Genomic DNA, 12183 nt, shown 5'->3' with positions numbered 1-12183 from the left:
AGCATGCTTGCTGTGGCTGGTCACATTCAACACTTTGGAGACCATATTTTCTAGAAATAGAGCTTCCAGATGTGACTAGAGTTCTGTGTATGGCTTATGCTCATTTTTTTCCCAAGAAGGCACCATAGTAAATTGGCAAATTCACCATGGGCAGATCAGTGTGGCTCTCAGGCTAGAGACACTGTCCAGGCCTGGGCTCAACTGAGAGCCATGCTTTCAAAGCATATGTGCTCTTGGTATGTGGCTTGTTCCCTGGCACTGGTGGGTGGATTTCACATAGGTGTGTCCTTGCCCCTAAAGTTCTAAGATTTGGTTTAAGTGGTAGGGAAACTGATGGAGCAGACCCGATGGCCTGCTTTGGTGCAAGCTATTGGCGCACAATTAACTTACCAAAAGAACGTTTTATATTTGGTCGCTCTAATCCTCAACATCCACATTGGAGTGTAGATCCAAAGTATTAAAGAGGTGTACGCAAGGTGGAAAGAGAACGCAGAGTATCTGGTCCTGGCTGGAAGGCAGGGAAGGAGCAGTGAGGAAAGGCTTCCAGAGAGGCACAGCCGGTCAGGCATGGATGTTCCACACAGAACAAGTGCCACCTGGCAAGCCGCAGAAGTGCAATGGAGTAGACAGTTCAGATTTCACCTGATGTGGGGGCTGGGGATTTAGCTCAGCGGCACAGTGCCTGCCTGGCAAGCACAAGGTCGTGAGTTCAATTCCTGGTACTGAAGAAAAAAAAAAAATTTCACCTGATGTGAAGAATTTGAGAAAATACCCCCAAAAAATGTTAGGCAGAAATGAGGATAGTTCAACTTTTAAGAGAAACATTTAGTAGAAAAATTCTTATATTTTAAAATATATCCTGTGGTTGCTATGTTGAGCCTACTTTCACTTTTTCCAGGGGTTGGAATTAGCAGAAACACTAACGTAGACTCTGTTCAATATAAAGTCTCTTGTACAGTATCTAACAGTGAGAGTGGAGCTGCCCCTGGATCACAAGGAACCAGAGAGATGTGCATGTGTGTGTTGAAAAGGACATTTCTCTGTCAGGTGGAAGCTCATCCTGCATAACTTCTCAAGTCCTTTGAACTCAGACTTCTACCACCAGTAAATTCTTGAACAAGATCCCATGCTGAAATTGAAATGAAATAAATTGTCATTTTCTCTCTCATACACATAGATAATAGATGATAGATAGATAGATAGATGGTTGATAGATATGACAGAAGATAAATATTACATTAAACATTGCAAACTTTCACATATCATGATTAAGGGGAAATTAATGCACAATAACACAAACAACAAAATATGCTTTAAGAGAAAACTCATAAAAATAATTTCACATTTCATCAAAATTCAGATGCACTTCCAAGTGCTTCAGGGTGTCACAGATTTTTCCTACATACACCAAGCACTTACAGAATTGTGTTTTAATTTACCTGTTCACTTTTCTTTCCTTCTGAGCTTCTTTAAAGCAAGGACTTCTACGTATCTCAGTATCTCCCATGTCTATTACATTGCGTAGCACACTGGAGGTTCATAGTGAATTAGTGAATCAATCTCTTGAAAATCACAGTTTTTATGAGTTGTGGTATTCTTAATACATTTGGTACAAAACAAGATAACAGAGTTCAGTGCAACAGTATTGATGCAAGTGCTTATCTTCTGTATCTTCACAACCTAGTTTTATTTTTTTCTTTCTACTACGACCCCAAAGGAGAGGCTCACCCACACTGAAATCTAATTTTTGAATCAACTCTTGCCTCATTCATTTCTTAAAATTATTATTGGTAGGTTTTCTTTAGAGCTGACTATTTTCTTAGATGTTCTTTGTAATCTGTCAAGTGGAATGAAATTACCAGCTGTGTTAAGCATGAGTATCTGTAGACGACTGTGTGCTAGGAATGCATAAGACCTTCAACAACCTTTCCCTGGAACTCTGATAAGTTCGCTGAGGAACGATCCACTCTGTTCATTTGGTGATGCTATCTGAAATTTGATTGACTAGGCCATTTATACTTTCTTATCTGATTTGTTTGTTTGCATATTATGCAAGCCTAGCCAGCATCCAACTCTTTGTCAAATCCATTTAATAATTTAGAATGTGCAATTTACTTCCAGTTTACTATTTGTGGGGACATTTCAGAGGGTTTTGCTGCTGTTGTTTGGGTTTTTTCACTAATAGTATATGTAGTTCACACAGGAACTAAATAATCACAGGCTTCCTTCACATCTTTGCAGTCACTTGTCTTATTAGAATTTTCATTATCCATTTTTTATTAGAATGATAATTGCCTATAAATGAAAGAAGATATGGCATAGGTTTTCTAAGTACATTTGCCTTGGGTTTCTTATAGGTAGGTCCTAGGATTTGCCATATTACATTAACTTAAAGTCTGACTTTTTCTTGGAAGTTGTATTGACCCCTTATCCTTTTCAATATGATTAATGATATTAGGCTTTCTTCATATGCTGAGTATAGCATATACCCACTTTACAGATAAGGAAACCAAATGACAGAATGATAAATAGCAACAACTGTAAATTCTTCTGTCCTTAACAATACTGACATGGAATAAAAAAATATTACAGGCATAAAGCCAAATTATCATGCTAACCAACCTGCTCTGTGTACCTGACATAAGCTCCCAAGTACACAAAAGAAGCCTTTATGGGAGGTAAGCATAGTCCGATGAAGGAAAGTATGGCGCTTCATAAGCACATGTGTTGACAGAATCAACTGTGTAGCAAAAACACACTGACTACAAAGTAACAAAACAGTAAAATCCCTAAATCATCATCCCTAGAGAGAAGGCTAGAGGAGACAGGCGAGCCATCTATGGAACAGCTCCTTAGCTAACCATAGGAAGAGGTGCTTCATGACAGAAGTGTCCACAATTAAGTGAGAAAACATGGCTGCAGACAGTCAACAGGACAGCATGCAGCCCAAGAACCACTCAACTTTTTGTCACCATATGTTGAAGTCTTAATATGCGCCAAGTGCTAAGCTAAGCCATCTCCATACAGTATTTTATTTAGTCGACACAAAATAACTTTGGGGAAAGATACCAATGCTCCCATTTTACAGACAACAAAACCAACGAGCTGAGAGGTAAAGTAATTCACCCAAGGTGCCCACAGTCATGACAGACCAGGCTACAAATCCTGATTTTTTTTTTCATCATCCACACTTTTCCCAGGCTTTTAAATAATAAAGCAGGTGGTTGGAATTTTGTAGGCATATTTGAGAAAATTACCTCTCTTGAGCCCAAGTTATTGTTTTGGGTGAATTTTGTGCATTTTAAAATGCAGTAAATAAGAATCTGGTAATCAGGAAATGGGCTACAGGATGGAGAAAAACATTGCCCTGAGCAGCATGGCCCTGGATTCTCCTGATTGGGATCAAGGGCCTCACGCTCAGAATTGCAAATTTCAGGTAATCGACATATTTTCTTGATGGCACCTTAGCAAAATGTATTTCTGCCTGGGGTGCTAAACATTATAGTAACACATATTCTCCCAGCATATAATATTCACCTTGCATCTTAAAAGGCACTGATTCTGGAGCAGCAGGGCTTAGAAGCATCTGCTGTGCCTCACTGTACCCCACACAGAGATCCTGCTTTAGTATGTGGTCTTTATTTCTCATGATGTTTGCCATGGTTTTATAACTTGAGATTTCTAACTCTATATTTTGAGCACTTTCACTGTAGGAGAATTTTCTTCTTTAGAAGAATTTTGTCTTCCATTAAGCATTCTTGTTCTAAAAAATGATGAGAATTCTGTGTAGCTACTTGATTTAAATAGTACAAGCATACCCATAAACACAGTTGCTTGTAAGGCACATAGATTCAAATCATTCTTATAAAAATTAGCGCCTCATTTAAATGTCTGTGAAATATTTTTAAATACAAACATAGTGCTTGAGAAGCCAAAATCTCACACAAAAACGTGGATAGAATGTAATTCGTTTTCCACAAAGTACTAACTGTAATTGACTGCAGCTGAGTCTAATTTTAAGTCTAGTTCCCAGACTCTATTATGATTTCTCCTGTCCAACCCAGTTACAGGTTTAGAGCCATCATTCTTCACAAGGAACATATGGGGCTTCAGAGCTCCTGGCCAACTCTGCACTGAAGATCTTTGCAATCGCTTTGTCTAAGCAAAGATCAACTCATTGACTGCCACTGCAAATTTTTCAATATTTTCTTCTTCATGGCAGAAGTGCAAGATTTGAACCAATACCACATTCCTAAAAATACAGTGGAAACTTTGAACCCTGTGCTGTTGTTGACATTTCTGTTCTCTGACTCAACTGCAGAGTCACACGTACCCATTTATTTTTTTTAATATTGGCTTTTTTTTATTTTAAAGAAAATAAAAACTAATAAAAAAACATCAGAAATGACATAGAATTTCACAAAACAAAATGATAGAAATTCAACAATGGTTGTTACATTGCATATTGTTGTCTTCAAAGTAGTTGTTCAACTGGGATGAGGGAAAGGAGAGAAAGAAGAAAGAAAGAAAGAAAGAAAGAAAGAAAGAAAGAAAGAAAGAAAGAAAGAAAGAGAAAGAAAGAAAGAAAGAAAGAAAGAAAGAGAAAGAAAGAAAGAAAGAAAGAAAGAAAGAAAGAAAGAAAGAAAGAAAGAAAGAGAAAGAAAGAGAAAGAAAGAGAAAGAAAGAAAGAAAGAAAGAAAGAGAAAGAAAGAAAAAGAAAGAAAGAAAATATCTATATATAGAGAGAGAGAGAAAGAAAGCTGGGATAACTGCACTGCTGATGTCTAATGGCTTATTGAAAGTAACAGTTAATGCCTCTTTTTTTTTCTTTTTGACATTGCTTATATCTGGTAACCTGAACAGCTATTTGAAGACAACAATATGCAATATAACAACCACCAATTGGTGAATTCCTACCATCTTATCTAGTGAAACTCTGTATCATTTCTAATGGTTTTTTGTTTTTGTCTTTTATTCCCTTTAATGGTTTGATCAATCTTGCATTCTCACATCTGGTAATCTGACCAATTTCGTTGAAGATAACAGTATGTTATCTTCACCGTTAAATCCTATCATTTTGTTCTAATATCCTGTGTCATTCTTATTGTTTTTGTTTTGGTTTGTTTTTGTCTATGTTGTTGGCATTTTGCTATTGTTCTTTCTTTATTATTCCCTTTAAAATGAAAAAACAAAGTAGTGTTAAGATTACCAGATATAAGCATGCAGCCATTTAGTACAACCCGTTCATTCAGCCCGCTTCTGAGAGGTTACTGTCCTTGGTGCTGAAAACACTACGGAACCCAAACCGAGTCTGTGCGTGAGAAGCTTATATTCTAATAAAGGGATTTAAGAGCAAAAAATATATATTCTATCAGATAATAATTTTTACTGTGATTTGAAGGTAACAATATGCAATGGAATTACAATGGTGAACTCTTACCATCTTGTCTAGTGAAACTCTGTATTACCTCTACTGCTTTATCAAAGAATTATTTTCTTATTCCTATAATCGTTGGAGCAGTCTTTCATCCTTACATCTGGCAATCTGAGCAATGTAGTTGAGGATAGCGATATGTAATGTAACAACCACTGTTGAAGTGTATTATTTTGTCTTGAGACTCTGTATCACTTTGAATGTTCTTGCTTTGATTGGTTTATGTTTGTGATACTGGTATGCTGCTACCACTCTATTTCTTTGTTTGTTTATTTCTCATTTACTACTCTCTTTAAAATTACAAAAAAAAAATTTATACTGTGAAGAAAAATAGAACAAGTCAAGAAAGCTACATAGCTGCAGTGCAGTGCTATTTTAAAAAGGTGGTCAGGAGAGTTTTCAATGACATCAAGTAACAACCTAAAAGGAGCAGAGAGAGAGTCTCTGAGACAAGAGGATGTGCAGTTCGATGAGCAAGGAGACTAGAGGGGTCACAGTGCAAATGAACAAGGAGGATATGACAGTGAGAGAGGTCCAAGAAGATGTGGAGCACTTGCCAGTCTTCTATAACCTTTTAAATATTTAGAGGAAGACAACAGGAACTTTTGCTGACTTCTACATTACATTTGAACCAAGAGTATGATAATTAAATTGTGATTACCAACTTATGAGGCAAGAAAGGCCTCAAACTGGTGGGATAATGTCTAGAAATAAAGTGGTAAAGTGCTAGCCGATACACTGAAAGGAAAATAATTAAGTCATAAATAACTAAGTTAATAGTCATTAAGTATCTACTTTGTTGCATGCTCTTTGGCAACTGCCAAAAAAACCCCAAATGTACCATGCTGTCTTCTTATAGGGTTTTGAAATTCCTACCTCAAAGAATAATATTCCTTATAACTTACACCTTTTGGTCACAGAAGATAACATTTATCGTGGGATGTGTGGTACCTTGAGAATAAATTAGTTGCACATAAAGTTCCTAGTGACTGACAGTCAGATAGATGCATGATAGGTTCTCAATGCCATAGGAATTCTATTATTGTTGAAAAGAGTGAAACATGATTCTGTTATGATTTCCATGACTACCCACATGAAGTAAGCAAGAAAAAGAATGTTACTGATCAGTTTGACACAGAGAAAAAAAAACCAGAAAACCAAACAGTTTGCACAACACATCACCAGAACAGAGAAGAGCAACAACTTAAAAATATCAGAAGCCAAATCCTATATTCTTGCTATGAAATCACACAGTTATCCTGGTACATATCTCGGGAGACTATTTGATCACCTTTTGTGGCACTAATCATAGTACCAACTAACCTTCAGTAAACATATTCGTACCAACCACAGCACTCAACACTTTGTGCTTAGTAACTCATATAACCCTTAACACCACTCCCTGATTTTGGAGGAACTGTATCCCTATGTTGCAGCTAGAGTGTTTAAATTCACCACTATGAAATGGCACACCCATCATTTTAATCTAGGCAGTCTAGGTTATTGCCTGTACTCCTTATTATTATACATTGTCAAATTATCATTGCAGAGAGTACATTTCTCTAACTACGGAACATCCTGAGTCCTCGGCCAGCTGGTCTATGGCTTTTTAATTATTATCATTGGTTTAATAGTGCTAGTACATCCAAATATTGTGCTGTGTGGTTATGATAGTGCAGAAATATATCTACTTAGCCAGAAAAAAGATCAGCATGTTTGGCTAAGTGGAATAAATATGTTATAAAATATAAATATAGAATAATACAAATATAAACGCATAAATAAATACATAACATTTAATTATATATAAATGAATACATATATTCAATCCTTCAAAGCATATCTATCATTTCTTAAATTATGACCAAAGGAACACAAGGCACATGAATTCGTGGTGGTAAATCATTAGCATACCTTTACACAGTTAAACATAGACCTTTTTTCCTAAGTAGCTGATGTCTTCTTATATATATGGGAAGACTAGAGGGACATAGACAAAAGCCAAGAACAAAACACAGTGTAGAATCATCACATGCTTACCTGTGGCCAAAGACTATAAGACCATCAGGTGCTTACCGTGTACCATGTGCTTGAAAAAAATGTACCCTTTGTACTCACATTTACTGTATGCTGACCTTGTCCCCTTCCCAGAAACACAGGCTAAGACCCCGATTGGCCCAGCCCACACCAACCAACAAAACAGCATTGCCCCCATTTGTACAGATTCATCTTTCACTCCAGAGACCGTCCCAAGCAGGATACCACATCTTGCAACTCACTCTGCTGCTAAGATAGCTCTTTTACTTCCTCTGCATTTGCCATACTTGAAATAAACTTTTGCTTCACACTACACCAGTCCTGACTCCCCCATTTCTTCCTAAAAGCCCCATGTCCTGGTTACTTTTCTCTCGTTGCTGGGACAAAATACCTGATGCCCAAAATTAAGGAAGGAAAAGTTTATTTTGCTTACAGTTTGTGGAGGTTTCAGTCCATACTTGGCAGGTTACAAGGCAGAGTGGCACGTGGCAGAGGGCTACAGCTCATGGCGGCAGAACACAGCAAAGCAACAAGCACCAAAAGGGAGGAATGGCCGCAAGCAGCCTCTTGCTCTCCCTTACATATGCAAACTATCCACCCCAGGGTGGGTGTAGCTCTCACACCCATAATCAGTCAAACTCTAAAAGCCTGCCCCATGACCACAGGAGGCTTTGCGGGGACACCCAGACACAAACTGTAACACCCCACTTCTCCATTCTTTACCCAAGAACAATAACCCAAAGAGAAGCAGAGGCCGCTCAGAGACCACCTTGATGGACACAACACTATACTTTGAAAAGAGAAACACTGCTTAAAATGATAGAGTATTTTACATTTTTACTACTACTGTTTGATATAAGTTCTGTAGTGTAGATTACAAATATATTTGTATCTAAAGAAAAATAATGGAAAATAGCTCTGCTTTGTGTGATATTCTAAGAAAGTTTCCTTTTTTCCCATGGCTTAGCTTTAAAGGATGTGTGATATAAAGAGTAAATTGAGCTGACGGTCAAAAGCCGTTGGTCACTGCTCCATCATGAATATCTGCAACCTTGGGCTGGTCACTCTCAAATTTGTTTCTCCATCTTTAAAATAAAGTGTTAGATGAGGTGATCTTACAGTCCCATCCAGTTTTAAATTCTGTATTTAAAGTTGTGCTGATAGTAAGAATTGGAAGATAAGAATATAAATGAGAAAGAACACTATTTCCTTTGTAATTTATATGCTATTTTGTGCTGCAGAATTGTAAATATATCTGACATAAGGTGAAATGAATGGATATTAGTATTACTACATAAAAAGTCTTTTATATTTCCTAGAAATTGGGAAGATGGGAAGAGGACAAATCAAAACATCTTCTAACCTGTCACTTTAAAAGGTTCTGGTCTCTTTAAAAAAAAAAAAAAAAAAAAGATATAGCAATACATACTGTAAAAATGAGCTAGCCATACCAACTTTTGGTTTTATAATATATTTTGGTTTTATTCAAGGCAAACTTTTTTGATAAATAAGATATTCCTAAATCCAAAACAGTAACTTCAATAACTTATTTAAAATATGCCTTTTTGGATGAAGTTTTGCAATTTGTCCATGGAGAGATAAAAAGTCATTTCCTAAGTGAGCTCATTTTCATTATTATTATTCATGACAGGTGCACAAAATGATGTGCAGTGAAATGATCAAGACCAACAGATGCCTCCCATGGTGTCAGCAGCACTTTTTCCTTGAGTTCCCCTTGCATCCTGCTGACATATCTCAATCTTTCTTTCGCTCTCCCTTCGGGTTACAAAATCAATTTGTTACTGAGATCCTTGACAATCCTGTTCTACTTCTTAACTTTTGAAATTACGATAGCTTCATTTTCCTGACCAGGGATCTTCACGTTCTATAATATCACTTTGATTTTTATTTTTCACAGCTCCTACACCTAACTTTCGTGTGTGTTACCTGCAAATTACACAATCAAAAATGGTATCTTGTATCTCCCTATCATAATTACATAGTGAAACTTAACAAAATGATTGTTGTTAAATAAACTCATAATGACTCTCCATGTTATTTAGTCATTCCAACACTTAAGACATTTGTAAAACATCCCAGGTTTGAGGAACAGACAACTAACATACCAACTAAAACTTTAAAAGTCAGCTACAAATATTTTACATAGAGTTTACCTATTGTCCTCCCAAACCCTAAAATAAAAATTACTGGTTAACTTTTCATGGACGAAAAGAGCTATTGCTTATACTTAACAAAAGAAATTAATCTTGACTCTAAGATGCTGAATTTTCTGGTAGCTATGTATGATTAAAATCATCTCATGTTTAACTTTTCATTTACCTCCCCAAAGAAAGTACAAGTCCTTGGAAAGTAAAAATTATGTCTTATAAATTTTTAGCACCATGCCAAATTTAAGGTATCTAGAATAATTTCTTTTCCTTAATAGGAATTTAGCAAATGTCTATAGTTAGAAAACAAATCTGTGCTTCAAATAAGCTATATAGGAGGTGATAACTTTCTTCCTGTCTGGTTTTAACAGTCATCAGTGTTTAGAGATATTGCTTCCCTATGCCCTATGGCACAATGTTTCAACAGGTGCACTTGTATATTAAGATATCACATTTTCAAAGCTCTGTACATTATCAATTCTAAGAAAGGAATCTTGCATAGGGAAAATGTAAATATATATTTTATGATCTTTAAGAATCTCTCAGTAAGACAGGATCACATGTGTTCTTAAATGACTGAAATATTTAAATATCCTCCCCACTCAGGACTTTAGGACTTATACTTCTCCAGAATCATAGTGCAGGGTATCATCCAATAACTAGGAGAAGGAAAGAAGGTAAAGTAAGCAGTGTCACTGGGCTTTGAGCCAGTACCAAAATGGATCAAAACAAGCAACGAAAACAAATGTAGAAAGCAAGAACCACGCTCCTGGAATGAGCGTGTCTGATAAAAGAGGGATCCAATCTCACAATTAGAACGTTGGAAGGAGTAAAACCAGGAATGTGTCACGGTGGTGGCTGCAAATTAGAAAGAGCATGTAAAATAAAGGAATGTTCAAAGTCCTGCTGTGTAAAAACTGACAAGCACTCCCGGCCCCTCATAGAGTTCTGGTGGATGGCTCACCACAGCCTTAGCTGACTTTTATTGCCTTGTGAGAGAGTTTCCAGCCACCGAGTCCTTTATGGATATCAAAATGTTTTTTACAGTACCAGAACATAGCTTGGAGAGTCCTTGCATTTTTCTGTTTCCTCTCTTACCTGTTTGATAAGTGCACAGCATTTCTTTTGGGGAAATCAAACCTTCTGCAGGAAAAGCAGTAAGTCATACATTATATGGCTCTTGAAGCATTGAGTAAATCTGAAGCAAATAAACATGATGGTACTTTACCACTGGCAATTCTCTCATAACATATCAGCTCTTTCTCATTGTATTTATTTACCAAGGAATCAGCAGTGTTTCGCAGAAGCAACTTCAGGTCCTGAACTTTTAAAATAAAGCTTATTCTCAAAGGCTCTTCCCTTTCAAGGATGGCTTTATCTCAAAAATCTATCCCTAAAAGTCTAACTTGTACATGGAAGTCCTTTCATTTTTCCATGAACACATTTATTTAAATGCTGCACCTACCTTCCATGATAATACCAGAACTTTTACCAAGTTTTGACCCTCAATTTATCAGGAAATTTTTCATCATTAGGAAAATGACTCTCTAAAGCTATCTTTACCCACCAGGATTTAGGCAAACTTAAGATTTATGAATCAAAGCTAAAGAAGTCATGAAATATGAATCAGTGGCTTAAACTCTACTAACCCAGAAATCCACTGAAAGCTTTAACAGCTAGATTTAGAAATGAATGAAAAATCACTTTTCATTCATTGATTTTTTTAAAAAACACCATTAACATAATCTCTCTTAATTAAAGAACTGAGTCATATAACTTACCAGGATGATTAGTCAACATATTTGAATGTCTCCTTAAGAAAAGAAAAGAAAACTTTTTCAGAATATTTTTGACAGCATCCTGTGTTGGAGGAGTTCAGCTCAGTTAATAGCTTCCATGTATTTTATAGCCTTTTTCGTTAAACTTGCAAATTAAAAACAACATGGCCTGTTTGGGGTATAGCTGGGGGATATACAATATTAAATAACAGGCACATATAAAAATTTTATAAATTTATGATGGATTCTTGTGTTTGCAAGAATTTTATTTTTGTGGAAACATCAGCTCACGCATTTGCTGTTTTAAACTAAAATTTTACACAGTCAATCTGAAACAAAAAAGGAAAGCCTTTTCATACCCTAAAAGCACTTCATCATGTTTTGATGGACTTAACTTACTGGAAATTTACTTGACAGAATTCTAATTTAAGCAATATAGAAGAAGTTAAAGCAGATATCTTAACAGTAAGGATGATGCTATAGATGAAATGGAATAAGATGGTCTCCCAATCTATAGTATTTGAGTGAGATGGAAGACAGAACTGATGATTTTAAAATGAAAGTATCTCAGCACTCTCCTGACAATAGGGGATTTATTTTTGTATTGGAATCCAAGCACAAAGTTACTCTTAACCACCAAAGAAGCCAGAATAAAACTCCTCAGGGATAAGGCTCCAGCAAAAGGACACATATGAAATACAAGAGGACAGACTGGGGCTGGGGATTTAGCTCAGCGGCAAAAGCGCCTGCCTGGCAAGCGCAAGGT

The sequence above is a fragment of the Chinchilla lanigera genome, unplaced genomic scaffold, assembly GCF_000276665.1.
Source record: "Chinchilla lanigera isolate Chin_1 unplaced genomic scaffold, ChiLan1.0 scaffold00057, whole genome shotgun sequence".
Lineage (NCBI taxonomy): Eukaryota > Metazoa > Chordata > Mammalia > Rodentia > Chinchillidae > Chinchilla > Chinchilla lanigera.
The sequence above is the reverse complement of the archived record's forward strand: the minus strand, read 5'-3'. Positions refer to the sequence as shown.